This window comes from Corylus avellana, chromosome ca1, assembly GCF_901000735.1.
Source record: "Corylus avellana chromosome ca1, CavTom2PMs-1.0".
Classification (NCBI taxonomy): Eukaryota; Viridiplantae; Streptophyta; class Magnoliopsida; order Fagales; family Betulaceae; genus Corylus; species Corylus avellana.
In genome coordinates this window covers 14,010,847-14,026,844 of record NC_081541.1, presented here as the reverse complement: position 1 = coordinate 14,026,844, position 15,998 = coordinate 14,010,847, and positions in this window count along the sequence as shown.

The following is a 15,998-nucleotide window of genomic DNA, read 5'->3' as shown; positions in this document are numbered from 1 at the left end:
GCTAGCTAGCTAGGTTTGTCTTTTTTTTTTTTTTTTTGCATTCGCTATTTTTTATTATTATTTTTTTAATCATTTATATAATAGGTTTGTAAAACCTACACAAAATAAAAAATCTAGCTAATTTCAAACTAATTACCTAAAAATCTAGATATAAATATTTTGCATACATGCTCATATTGAACAATCCTACATTCTTACGTACGTACCTATCATACAAACATGGGACCCTAAAAATCATATATTTCAATTAAATTAATAAGTTAATTACCTAACAAAAAAATTTGATCATATGTACACTGCAGAGAAGCCCAATCAATATATACACTATATATATATATATATACCTAATCGATGATGAGGCAGGAGATGCCCGAAAAATGTGTGAGAGGTCTGAGCTAGAGAGATGGTGAGTTGCCGGCCGGAGCTGAGTTTGCTGGCAGAGAGAAAAGACGGCCGATGGCTAGCTGAGGAAGAAGAAATGAGCTGTGTCTTGTCGGATCAGCTACAAAATCGGAGCTGAGTTTGCCAAAGGTGAGAGAAAGATGGCTATGTGAAAAGAAAGAGAAAAATTTGGATTGGAGAGCGCCGGAGAGCGTACTGCGCGCGCGGGGGAGAAGAAAAGAGAAAGAGGGGAAAAAAAAAAAGAAATGAGAGGAAGAAGAAGGGTCTGGCGGTGCGCGCCTTCCCGAGGCCGAGTAGTAACTGAAAGATTTTATAATGCGAAAATAATAAAGCATAAATAATAAGAAAGTGACACAGAGATATACGTGGTTCGGTCTATGACCTACATCCACAAGATCAAGCCCTAAGGCTGCATTAAGCTCTTATTTCTCTGAGTAATATTTACAATATAACATGCTCCTATTTATAGGAGAATCATGTTGAATACAAATAGACTTCTACTCTAGCTAGGTTAGCTAGGTGATAATATTTAACTATTCACCTGTAACTCAGTGATAGTCTTCAAGTGTGACTCAGTGATATTCTTCAACTATAAGTCAGTGACTATTATTTTTGAACTCCATGATATGCTCTAACATTCCCCCTCAAACTCAAGGTGTAAACTTGTGAAAACTTGAGTTTGTTCTTTGGTCGGCAATGAGGCTGAGATGGTGACCGGAAACTCGTTGGAGTTGGTGGCGGCTGAGGTAGTTGAGTGGAGTTGGTGGCGCCGGATTTGAAACATCGGCTGCTATTGAACTTGAACTTCGGCAACTGTGGCCGGCATCGGCTACTATGGCCGGTATGTGCCAACTGTGGGCTAAAATAGGCCTGAATTTTAAACAATACCACAAAGGCCAAAATTGGCATGAGCAATACCACGAATGCCAAATTACAAATAATGGGCCAATGGCCTAATATGAAAGAAGAATGGGCAACTATGGCCTCTTTTAAGAAGGGAAAGCCAACTATAGGCTAAAAGAGAAAGAAAGGAAAAGCCAACTATGGGCTAAGAGAGAAAGAAAATGGGCATCTTGGGCCCTTTTTTTTTTTTTTTTTTTGGGAGTAATATCTTATTTTCAGATTACATAAGCTGGGATAAGGATTACCTTATTCCCATAACCAAATAGAACTAAATCTGAAGCTTAAACCAGAATAGCATATTCCTAAACTAGAATAGGAATATTTGCACACCCAGATAAAGTTAAATCAAAACCTGGAACCAAACACAACACTTCTTCTCCACAAAATAACCCTTGAAAGTCTGACGTGAATGGATGCGTTTGAACCGGATGGAGCGGGGCTGTGAACGGTGAGGCAAAGACCGGTGCTGCGGTGGGTTCTTGAACGAAGAGCTGTGCGGTGGTGCACGGCTCGCAGTGCAGATCGTCAGAAGTCTGATTGTGGAACGGATTGGGTGGAGCTCAGTGGCCTTCAAAAAATATGATTCGAAAAACCCAGCTTCTCTGTTGCAGAACGGCCTTCGGGTCAAGGACAACCGTGGTTGCTTGGAGACGCTGGTGAAGGGTTTCTGATGACCAAGGTAAGGCTGTGAGGGCTGCCGGTGAATGAGCTGTGAGAACTGAAGGGCTGAGAACGACACCGGTGATGGCCGTGTAAGGGTCGGCCAAAGGAAGTGGGTTGGGGTTGGCTCTACATGTATCTGACTGACGATAATTTTTTTTTTTTTCAACAAAAATAAAACAATATAGATAAACGGGTTTCGTGATTGTGAAATCAATCGAAACAAATGATAAGAAACATAAAAGAAAATTGCAATCCAAGATCTAACAATTGGCCTTAACCTATTGGCTCTGATACCATGAAAGATTTTATAATGCGAAAATAATAAAACATAAATAATAAGAAAATGACACAGAGATATACGTGGTTCGGTCTATGACCTACATCCACAAGATCAAGTCTTAAGGCTGCATTAAACTCTTATTTCTCTGAGTAATATTTATAATATAACATGCTCCTATTTATAGGAGAATTATGTTGAATACAAATAGACTTCTACTCTAGCTAGGTTAGCTAGGTGATAATATTTAACTATTCACCTGTAACTCAGTGATAGTCTTCAAGTGTGACTCAGTAATATTCTTCAACTGTAAGTCAGTGACTATTATTTTTGAACTCCATGATATGCTCTAACAGTAACGTGCCACATAAGGCACGTTACTATTTTTGTAACGTGCCACATGTGGCACATTACAAATATAATAAGTATATATTATTTATAATTCATAAATATTTCTAATTCTATGGTGAAATTAAGTTGACATGCATATATATAATGCATATTTAAATTAATGCTTAATATAAAAAATAAAAAAGAAAAGGACTAAATTTGACTTTTAAAAATTAAAATTGACTTTATATTTTAGACAATATTGCTTAAAATATGACAATATAGTAAGAAAAAAACTATCATATATACTTTATAATTATAAAGTATGATATATAGTATTGAATTGTTTATTTATTTCATTAGTTTATTACTAGTTTTTCACACTTTATATTTTAGTCTTGCCTCATATATATATGTGACTCAAATTCCTAACTTCGCGTATTTGTTAAAAATAAGAAGCACTTAGTATACGTAAATCCTAATAGTTAAGCTTGACTTCATATCCAAGTAATTTTTAGCTTTTCCTAGAACCAAGTAGAGTTAATTAACCCCCAAGTTAAGTTACATATCTATTCGTAGGATTGACTAATTAAAATTGTCACAGCTTTATATTTATACTTAATTCCTTGCTAATCAACATATATGGTTTGCTTAGTGAAAACGCAGTTAAGCTTTTAGTAAAATTATGATTTGATATTTAAAATCTAGCTTTTTAAAAAATGCTTCTCATTGGGCGGTGATTTAAAAATATTAATTTTGTAATGTTGCAGACTGTTAATTTTTTTTTTGTTTATTTTTAAATTTTTTATAAATTTTAATTTTTTTGATCTTTGTTAATCGCCAAAATAGCTACATGCATTATCAAACAATTTATTTTTGAGAATGCACGCATTCAACATATATGTTTATTTATATGCATTCAACATGCATGTTTTTTTATCTCAACATATATGAATGCATGCATGCATTCATTAAACAATTTTTTTAATATTTTCAAAATAGCTGCATGCATCTATTGTTTAATGCATGCATTCATTAAACAATTTTAATTTTTTTCATCATCAAATTTCTGAAACAATTTATTTTTATTTTATTTTTAATTTTTAACAATTTTGCAACGTGTTAACTTAATATGTTACAATTTTGTAACGTGCCAAATTGACACGTTACCAAATGGTAACGTGTCAATTTAACACGTTACAAAAATTGTTAAAAATTTTAGTACCAAAATTATTAAAAATTTTAGTAACGTGTTAAGTTAACACGTTACTAAATTGTAACGTGTTAAGTTAAAATGTTACCAAATGGTAACGTGTTAATTTAACATGTTACTTTTTCAATAATGTGTCGACTGCATACGTTACTAAAAGATGACGTGTTAATTTAACACGTCATCTTATGGTAACGTGGCAGTTTTAGCACATCACCAAATGGTGACGTGTGGAAAATGACTCGTTATTAATAATTGTACTAACGTGTGGGCAATTAACACGTCACAATATGGTGACGTGGCAATAACTAGTAAACAGTTGTCACGTCATTAAAAGCTCTCTTTTTTGTAGTGTTTGGTTAGCTTGTAATAAGCTTATTCATGAAGCCTCTCATCCTAATCTAGTTAGTGCAGGCTATCCAACAGCTCAAAGTAACCATGGAGAACCATTGTTCGGCCTGGAAGGCTGCAGCCCATCCCTCTCTTTGGCTTCCTCCTAGTGATGGGTATCTAAAGGGAATTTTGATGTAGCCATTCGTGAGAATTTTGTTGTAGCAGCGGTAGTGATCAGTGACTCTTCAGGTGAAATTATTCTAGCAGCTACTAAAAAACTCTCCTCCATTGATGTGCTCATGGGAGAAGCTTCTGTCGCTCTCCTCTCCTCTCCTCTCGGTTGACAGCCTCTGCAGATGTTAGGCATTTTCCGCTCGAAGGGGATGCCCTTTTGGTGATTCTTGCCGTGAATCAGCCCCCTCTTTTTTTGTCTTGGCAGTTTTCTTCTTTCGTTTAAGACATTAGACTAGATCTCTCTTCCTTTCAAAGCTGGCATGCTTCGAAAGTTTCTAAATGTGCCAATTACCGTGCACACCACTACAAAAATCCATGACTTTATTGACATGGCAAACAGTAACTCATGTTTGCCACGTCAATAATTTTTTACGTGGATAAATAAACACGTCAATAATGTGTTTATTGACGTGGCGGATTTCAACACGTCAAAAATTATTGATGTGTCTAAATGCCACGTCAAAAGCTTTTGACGTGTCATATTGATGTGCCATTATGACATGTCAAAAATTTTTGACGTGCTACAAACCCACATCAAAAAATTTTGACTTGTTATTTTTAACACGTCAAAACATTTTGACGTGCCATTATTCCACATGTCAAAAAATTATTATCATGCATATTGTATAATTAATTATACAATATGTATTAAAAAAAATTAGGCAGTAAATTAATTTTAATTGGTATATACGTATTGTATAAATTAATATTATCATGCATATATAATATTGAAATGATAGCCATATTAATATGATATGATATTACCATGCATAAATCATTTTAGTAATATTCTAGCATAAATAATTCTAGTAATATTATATATGATAGCCATATTAATTTTTTAAAAATAGGAAATACATGATACATTTATTTTATAAGACCTGCAAACCTCACATGAACCCGGCCAACACAAAATATGTGTTCGGCCAATCCTTCATTTATCTCAATTGTTCATTGATCCTACGGTAGAAATGTCTGGAAGCTCGATTTGATTCTCAATGAGTGGATTACTGAGCCCTCACGAAAAAATGGATTTTATTATCTATACATCTAAAATATTAATTTATTTGTTCTCTAATTAGTTTTATATTGTATTTATAATGTGTTATAGAAGAGAAAAAACTGATATAAATTCAAATTTTAAAAATTTATCTTTCAATAATGTTTTGATGTGTTCACTGGTGACACATCAACAATTTATTGACGTCCACTCAAGAACTTCTTGACGTGTCGTGTGTTGACACGTCAAGGTGGCACGTAAAGAACTTCTTGACATGTCCTGTGTTGACACGTCAATAAGTGTCATCGGGAAGGCGCGAATCCAGTTATGGGTTCTCCCTTTTTTTTTTCCCATTCTTTCTTCCACTACCCCATGCGTGCCACAACCCTCCCCTCCGCCACATTTATTTCTCTCACCCACGTTCTCTCTCTCTCTAGATAGCTCGCTACCGACCGTTCTCTCTATCACCTGCTCTTTCTCTCAGTGGTCTCTTTCTCACGGGCTATCACCGCCGCTCCTCCCTTCGGCCATCACGACCTCTTCCTCCGGCGATTCTCTGGCCACTCACGCGTTGTCCAGCCTCTCCAAATCAGGTATATATATATATATATATATATATATATATATATATAGTGATTTATATATTATATAAATAAATAAATTATATAAATATATAATTTACAGTGTATATTATTATATATTATTGATGTAGTTATATTAGCAAATTAATTTTACATGTTAGCTAATTAATTTATTTATTTCAAATATATATTTGTGTGGTGGGAATATTGTTTAATACATTTGCATACATGCCTCAAAATTACATACGTAAATTTTTTGAAATTAAAAACCAAAAAACTTGCTTAAACCAAGAAAAAAAAAAAAACAACAAATAACAAATGCATATCCATTTTGGACTTTAATTTTTGTTTAGATTTTGAAAATTTAGAATAAATATGTAAATGTTACAAAAAAAAAAAAAAAGGAAAAAACAAAAGAAAAAAAATAATATAGCTAGCTGGATTTATTTTATCTACGGTCCAGGGGGAGATCACAATGGAGGAAATTTGCTGCGCTATTTCACAGATGGGTGGCCAAAATGCTCCAGGCCCGGACGGTTTGCCTGCTTGTTTTTACCATGATAATTGGGCTATCATAGGGGAGGAGGTATGTAATATTGTTAAGAATTTTTTCAATTTGGGTAACCTTAGTGATGATGTTAATTTTACTCATATTGCATTGATTCCTAAAAAAAATAATCCTTCAAAGGTCTCTGATTTTAGACCTATTAGTCTTTGTAACGTGCTATATAAAATTATTTCAAAGACCATGGCAAACAGATTGAAGGTGATTCTCCATGAAATTATTTCCCCAAACCAAAGCGCGTTTATCCCGGGAAGACTCATTTCGGATAACGTGCTGGCGGCGTATGAAACCATGCACTCCATGCATTCCAGGATGTGGGGGAAAATCGGATATATGGCTCTCAAGTTAGATATGAGCAAGGTCTACGATCGGCTGGAGTGGAGTTTCTTGAAAGGGGTCATGGAAAAAATGGGGTTTGGTGAAAAGTGGATAGGTCTTGTTATGAAGTGCATCTCCACGGTGAGGTATTCAATCATCATTAATGGGAATCCAGAAGGTTGCATTCAGCCCACAAGGGGTATACGGCAAGGAGACCCCCTTTCCCCGTACCTGTTTATTTTATGTGCTGAGGCTTTAAGCTCCCAACTTATCCATGCCGAACAATCTGGGAGTCTCAGAGGAGTCCTAACGTCACCACAAGGCCCACGATTAAATCAATTATTTTTTGCGGATGACAGCCTGATTTTTTGCAAAGCCACGGCACAGGATTGGCAACGTTTAACAATTATTTTGGAAGCATATGAAAAAGCGTTGGGCCAGCGGTTGAATAGAGATAAAACGTCGATATTTTTCAGCCGTAATACCCGAAGGGAGGTGAAAGAGCTCATCGTTCGCTTGTCAGGGGTGCCAGTTACACAGAGGTATGACAAATATTTGGGGCTCCCAGCTCTTGTGGGAAAGTCCCGAATGAGAGAATTCCAGAATCTCTCAAAAAGAGTAAGAAAAAAGGTTACGGATTGGAAGGTGAAGTTACTCTCGCAAGCTGGAAAAGAGATATTACTAAAAGCCGTGGTCCAAGCTATTCCCACATATAGCATGGGTATCTTTTTGCTTCCAAAAGCACTTTGTAGAGAAATCAATGGCATCATGCAGAAATTCTGGTGGGGAAATACGGAGAATGAAAAGAAAATACATTGGATGAGTTGGGAGAAAATGGGGCGAGCAAAGTCTCAAGGGGGTTTGGGCTTCCAAGATCTCCATGCTTTCAATAAGGCACTCCTTGCAAAACAATTATGGAGGATATTAAATCAGCCCGACAGTTTGGCCTCTAAAATTCGTAAGGCCAAATATTTCCCAAGGGGGTCTTTATAGGAGGCAAAAGTGGGGAGTCGACCGTCTTTGGCTTGGAGGAGCATTCTTGCAGCTAAGGACCTATTTTTTGCAAGATTCATTTGGCGCATTGGGAATGGAAATTCCGTGTCAATTTGGGGGGATAAATGGATCCCCACTCCCTCTTCTTATACTATACAGTCTCCCTGCCGAATACTGCACAAAGAAGCAAAGGTTAGTGAGTTGATTGACTCAAATTCCTCAAAGTGGAACATTCCTCTTATTAAGGAGATTTTTTGGGAAGAAGAAGCTGACATGATAAGCGGGCTACCTTTGAGCAGATACAATAAGCAAGACAAATTGATCTGGAAATTTACTACCTCTGGAGAATTTTCGATTAGAAGTGCATATCATCTAGAGCTCGAGCGAAACGAAGCAAACAATGGTGGAGGATCAAAACCAGCGTGGGAAAATGCTATTTGGAAGACCATATGGGATTTAAGGGTTCCCAATGCCACAAAGGTTTTTGTCTGGAGAGCTTGTAACAATATTCTGCCTACAAAATCAAACCTCAAACACAGAGGGGTGTTGAAGGATGCAACCTGCATTTTCTGCAATAGAGAAGATGAAATGGTTGCTCATGCTATATAGCGTTGTCCCGCAACTCAAGACGTTTGGAGTAACAGTGTACGATCTCTACAGAAAAGTGTTTGCACTGCGGAAGGGTTTCTGGAAATTTTTGAATGTATTTCTCATAGGTGTAACACGGAGGAGATGGAACTTTTTGCTTGCACTGCTCAGGCCATCTGGAAAAGGAGAAATGAAGTCATTCATGGTGGCATTTTCAAGCATCCAGTGAGGGTAGCATAGGACGTTGAGATGTAGTGGAAAGCTTGGGAAAAATCCTTTGAGAAACAGGAGGACATGGACGCTGTGGAACATCGCATAACTACTCCTAAAATTCTTTGGACAGCACCGGCATATGACACGTACAAAACTAATTGGGATGTGTTGGTGAAATCTAGTTCAAGGAATTTTGGTGTGGGTATAATTGTTCGGGATTATATGGGGAAGGCATGTGCTGCTTCCAGTTTTGTGTTGTGTGGCTGTCCAGACCCTACTGTTGCATAGGCGATGGGTGCTCTTCATGCTGTGGAGTTTTGTCGTGATCTGGGTTTCCAGAATATCTTGTTGGAAGGAGACTCAAAAACCGTGGTTCAAGCTATTAAAGGAGGATCAACATGGTGCAGATTTGGACAAATTATTGAGGACATTCATACCATTTTGCCGGGATTTAGGAGCTGGAGAATGGAACGTGTTCGAAGAGAGGTAAATGAAGCAGTCCATGTGTTGGCAAGGGCAGGAGTTTCCACTAGGGTGTCTAGAATTTGGATGGAAGAAGTCCCGAAAATTATTCATGATGTAGTTGTTCGGGAGCAAGTCGCTCTTGTTGTTTTAGAATCTCTTTGAGTTTCTTGGTATTTAGAGCCACTTGGCTCTAGATGTTTTTTGTATCTCTTCAGAATTTTTTGAATAAAGATTAGTCCTTCATTCAAACAAAAAAAAAAAAAAATCATGTTTTTTTTTTACCAAACATTTATGACGTGTCAACGGTATTGACACGCCAAAAAACCCTTTATGACGTGTCATTTTTGATGTGTCTCGACGGTTAAAAGGGCGGGTGTAAAAAATTCCAAGTTTTTGACGTGTCAATGTCAACACGTCAAAAATTTCTGACGTGTCAAAAATTGGAACATCAAAATTTTTTTTTTTTTTATGTTCCAGTTTTAACACGTCAAAAATTTTTGACGTGGTGAAAATGCCACGTCAAAAAGTTTTTGACATGGTGAGTTGCACCACGTCAAAAATTTATATATATATTTTTTTTATTTATATATTTTCTGAATTATTCGGGTTTATACCCAGATTTACGTATTAACATAATATCCAATACATTCAATATATATCAAATATATTTAATACATTCAATCCAATACATTCAATATACATTTAATCCAATACATTCAATTCAATCCAGTATCTACATTTACATTATCCAATACATTCAATTCAATCCAATATCTACATTTACATTATCCAATTCAATTCAATCCAATATCTACATTTACATCCAATACATCCAATTAATCCAATACATCCAACATCTCCAATACATCAAACATATCCAATTAATCCAATACATCAAACATATCTAATACATCCAATTAATCCAATACATCAAACATATCCGATACATCCAATTAATCTAATACATCAAACATATCCAATTAATCCAACACATCAAACATAAATATCCAATACATCCAATTAATCCAATACATCAAACAGGTTCAATACATCCAATTAATCCAATACATCAAACATATCCAATACATCCAATTAATCCAATGCATCAAACATATCCAATGAATCCAATACATCAAACATATCCAATACATCCAACCCAATACACATATAAAATTCAAATTCAATTTGCATATACATATAATAATATTAAATTCCAACACAAATTAATTAAACAAAATTTCAACACATACTACGTTCCAACACAACACAAAATAAAACAAATATATATATCGAAATTACGTTCCAACACTACAAATATCTACATCGAAAATACGTTCCAACACAACACAAAACAAATATACAATCAAACTATCTCTGTTCTATCTGCTACAAATATATAATCAAAGACAAATATACAACACATATAAGTTCCAACTAGTCTCAACAAACATATAGTTTGATCTAACTATATACATCAACAAATAGTAACAAAATATATATAAAACTTAACAAACAGCGATGAGAAACCACGTGCTCAATCCAAGTCAACATAGTTATCCCCCAACGCCTTATCTGCATTACCTGCAAGTGAGTTGTGAACCAATGATAATCAATAAAAAAAAAATTCAAAACACAAATATACAGTGATGCAAATATACGTTAGTTCTAAAATGAATCACGGGAACAATGCGTTGCTAACTGAGACTTTTGTGGAGACACAATTCTAACAGTTAAAGTGATCGACGCGGGCTATAATCATGTTAACCGAAGAATAACAAAAACAACACAAATATAGCATTACCTCTGTCGGGCGCGGATCCAGAGGTCGACACGATCATGGCCTCAAGCTGGGGGAAATGGGCCTCAAAGATGGTATATTTCTCTGCTATCTGAGCTTTTTGATCTTCAATCTGTTTGGCCATCTCATCTATTGCACGTCTTTGTTGTGTCCTCTACTCTTCAAGTTCTCTAATCATATCCATCTTCTATGAAAACGAGGAGTTCCCAGGATTCTAAGATCGTGTCTGGGACGGTGTATTTCTTTAATTACATCGTTTCAATTTTGTGTTTATTTTCAACAAATAAACACATACATTTAGTTTTAATTATAACATTTGCATAATCTAAATTTACAAAACTTAAACAAAATTAGGGTCCAAATTTAAATGCATTTGTTATACATGTGAACCCTAGATAAAATAGATCTAGCTAGCTAGCTAGGTTATTTGTTGTTTTTTATTTTTTTTTATTTTTTTATTTTTTTATGACATTTACATAATCTAAATTTGTAAAACCTAAATCAATTTTTTATATATAGGGACCCTAGATAAAATAGATCTAGCTAGCTAGGTTATTTGTTGTTTTATTTTATTTTTTTTCGTTTATTATAACATAAAAAATATTTTGAAAATAGCTCGTGAAAGCGCTGGTAATATCTTCATTTGATGAACATAATATCCCCTCTTCATTTTCAATGTGTACAATCTTGTTCACTCAATGCCTTTGATTGACACTAGCATGGAAAAACTTCGTATTTTTATCTCTATGTTGTAGCCAATGTTCTTTAGCTCGCTGTCTCCAATGCATTTCCTCCTTTTCAATAAGATCATTCACCTTTTGCTGCAACATAGTAATTTTTTCCCCCTCCGGTTGAGACTCAACCATCTGCAAAATCTTCAACTGCTCCATTTCTCCTGGATTTTTTGTTCGGCCTGCCCTTTCTCCTTGATTTGCCACTTTTGAATCACCCTTTTACACCTATCCACCTTTGCCAAGAATGACTGCCACGGATTGGAGGAAAATTTTTTTTCCCTCCACACCGATTTTATAATGGTGTTATGGCTGTTTTGTTTTCCCCACCCAGATGCGTAGAAAAATTGCTTCTTCACTCTTCTATTGCCATGTGTTGCCGTATGAAGATGTACGCAAAGAGGAGCATGATCTGAAGTTCGACTAGCCATTACCTCAACACCATAATTTTGAAAAGAAGCCATCCAAGCATGATTAGCAATAGCTCTATCCAATCTCTCAAAAATACATTGTCCATCCTCCCTCTTATTACACCAAGTAAATTTTGGACCCACAAACCCCAAATCATGGAGTTGGCACTGGTCCATGGCTTGTTGAAAATCCCGTATCTGCCACCGAGGCCGTTTATTAGCACCAAACTTCTCCGAATCCCCCAATATCTCGTTAAAATCCCCCACACACATCCATGCATTACAAGACAGTGACTCAAGGTGTCTAAGGAGATCCCAAGATTCTTTTTTTTTCGACGCTTCGGGGTGCCCATAAAATCCCGTTAAAGTCCATTCTTGTGTCCCATCTACCTCCTTTATTTTTGCGTTAATATGACGTCGACTGTAATTTTGTATTTCCACTGTTCCATCATTATTCCAAAAAAGAGCTAAACCACCACTCTTTCCTACACAATCAACCACAAATACACAGTCAAAGCCCAATTGATACTTCACCCGTTCCACCCGAATAGTAGTTAGTTTGGTTTCCAAAAGAAAAACCAAACTGGGTTTTTTTTCCTTTACCAAACGGCAAAGGTCACGAACTGTCCGGAGGTTCCCAAGCCCCCGACAGTTCCAGCTAAGGATACTCATGGCTCTTGGTGAGGCTGTATACCAACCTCCGCCACCAGATTTTCAGTACTCCTTTCATACCCCACCTCCTTCTCCCCTTTTCTTCTTTCTTTTTTCTTCTTTTCAGCACACCCGACATTCTCTGCATGTCTTTTTCCCAAAATTAGTAAAGGCCCACGTCGTTCATTTTCCCCTTCTTGCTTCTCTCGGGCCCTTTTTTTCCATGAACGAAGTGATCCGCCACTCGTAGCAATAGGCCCAGCAACGTCTTGACCTAATAGGAAGTCATGCTCCATATGCACTTGACGCCCAACAGCCTCCTTCGAATGAAAACTGCAGTCACCCACGTGTTTTTTAACTAACATGGCTTGGTGATTCTCTCTCCCTAATTTTCTGTTATACTCCTTCTCACTCTTTCCAGGTTGACGCAGCTGCTCCCCCATGTACACATGTCCACCGTGATTCTCGCCAGCAAAACCGTTATACTCCTTATCCCTCTCTCCTGGTTGACGCAGCTGATCCCCCATGTACACCTGTCCACCGTAATTCTCTCCAGCATATCCAACGTTGTCACCAAATTGGGAAGTAACGGACATACTCTCATTCCCCACATCTGGCGAATCTCCTTGATCACTCTCATTCCCCACAGCTGGCGAATCCCGCATTAAATTTTTGAATGCCCCACAAGGAAAACCGCCCGACTCATTCTTAGAAAATTTTCCAGTGTTTAATGAGATCCCTTCTTTCCCTCCCTGTGTCTCTTCCCTTTTTTGTTGGCCGTTACTGTTCGTGGTGGTAACCCTCGCCGGCCGGAACCCAGCTGACCTCATCTCCGGTGCTAAGCCATGAGAGCCTTCCTCTTCATGGAAAAATTCATCTTCACTGTAACCTCCTCTTCTTGGTTCCGCTTGCCTTTTAGGAGAACCCACTCGCAACCACGACCCGTATTCATATTCCTTCGGCTTTCCATGTTTCCATCGTAGTTCCTCATTCACACATCCGCCGGCACCATGGCGAATTACCTCACACTGGAAACAAAACTTGGGTACCCTTTCATATTGAAAAGGGATCCATAAATTTTTGTTCTTCATTTTGAGAATCCTTCCTCTTGGCAGAGGTTTGTGGACATTAACTTGAACTTTAACACGTAAAAATTCTCCCCATCCAATACCATCCTCATCCGTGTCAACATCCTCGACCACCCCAATGATAGCTCCCAACTTAAATCCCATCTCTCTTCCCATGCATGAAAGCAGAAGTTTATACATCCGGACCCAAAGAGCCGTCGTATCAAAATTCATCTCACTTGGCGGCGTAATCCCGTCATATTCCGCCATCGAAAATAATTGGCCTTCAAAAATCCATGGGCGTCCCTCCATCACTCGGATCTTATCCCACTCATGTTCAAACTCCATGAGAAACAGATTTTCGCCGAGGACCTTAAACTCCAAGGACCCCGTCGGCCTCCAGATTCTTATTGACTTTGCCCTTATAGTTCTCTTCCCAACGAACCTATCCGAAATAAGTTTTCCCACTAGACAATGGTTACCTTTTGCCGTGATCCCTTCCACATCCTCTTCTACCACCTCAAGCCCATCTTGCTCCTCTTCCGTCAATGAGAACCTTCCCCAGAAAGCCTCCAACTCCTCAGCCATCCCTAGTACCAAATCCTCCACAACAGATCAGCCAAAAAATTGTAGTTTAGCCTTCCCACGCATAGACTAAGAAGTGTGTGATGGAAGAAAATTTTCTTCTCCTCTAGGTTTCAGGGAGCCCTAGAGAGAAAACCCAATAAAAAACTTCGGAAATCCGTCACTTGTTAAAAAAAAAAAAAAAAAAAAAAAAAAAACATGAATTTTGTAATGCACGCTTTAGCAAAATGGGCCGCTACCCACCTTGTGTTTGGTACCATTTCCACAGGATCTCCCATTCCCTCTTCCATTGGAATCAAGAATGGAAAAGATCCTCCCTTGTAACCCTTTCCTTATTCTATTAAAAAAAAAAAAAAAAAAAAAGCCCGTTGGGCACATGGTAACCACAAGTGCCCAATGCCTTTCTATTAAACAAAATCTTAAACTTTGAAAACTTGAATTTGTTGTTCTTGAGGTTGAATGGAAGTCCACCTTCTCAACATTAAATAGACTTTTCAATACTTTGGTTAATTAAGATTTTCTCTGGTTAATTATATTGGAGGGTTATTTTTGTCCCATCAAAAAGTGAAAAGACAAAAATACCCTTATAATATAACTAACTAGAGAAGATCCTATTGCACATTTATCTACCAAATTTAAATGGACTAATTTCTTTTGATCAATTCTATTATATTAAATTTATATTTAACATGATTATTAACAAATATCAATTTAGCGGACTCGATTAAAAAAATTAGCTATAGTATTGATAGAATTCAGAATGAAATATAAATATAAATAAATTGCGGAAATAAAATAAATGAGAGACAGATTTTATCTTGGTTCGGTCAACGACCTACATCAACAGATAAAGCCCAAAATGCTACATTAAGCTCTTATTGAATGAGTTGTTTACAATACAGAATGCTCAATTTATAGAGCTTATACATAAATGTAATCTTAATCAAATCTCCTAATATAGGGTGATCAAATCATAATCAAATCCCCTAAATTAGGCTAATCTAATCTTCATCAAATCCCTAACTTTAGGGTCATTCAAATATACTCTAACATCCTCCCTCAAACTCAAGGTGGGAACTTGTGAAACCTTGAGTTTGCATCTTGATCGGTGGTGAAGGCCGAGATCATCGGCGGATTTTGAACATCGGCAACTTTTGGCCGGAATGGGCATGGGCAAAGCCACAAATGCCAAAATACAAGTAATGGGCCAATGGCCAAAAATGAAAGCCAACAATGGAATGAAATGAGCCTGGGTTTGAAACAATACCACAAAAGCCGAGCCTGAGTTTTAAACAATATCACAAAGGCCAAAATTGGCATGGGCAATACCACAAATGCCAAATCTTCTTTTCTATCTAAACCAAGATCGACGGAATGAAGGTTGGAAGATCAACGGCGCGGCTGGAATGGTAGCAGGCGGCGTCGGAAGGCTGTTGTGCAGCTGAAGGGAGTAGGGGCTTCACGGGTTTGGATGGCGGCGGTGACTGGATGGGGCAAATAGGAAACGGGGCTGGGATGCCGAATCCGGTAGTAACGGTGGCCGCTAGACAGCTGGGTGTTGGTGGAGACTCCAAAGGCGAACGACGTTGTGCAGTTCTACAAGGCCGTGTTCGGTGCGACGGCTGGGCGGCTACGGGCTGGTCTTTGACTGGCTTGGCGGCGACGAGCTTGATGGAGCCGT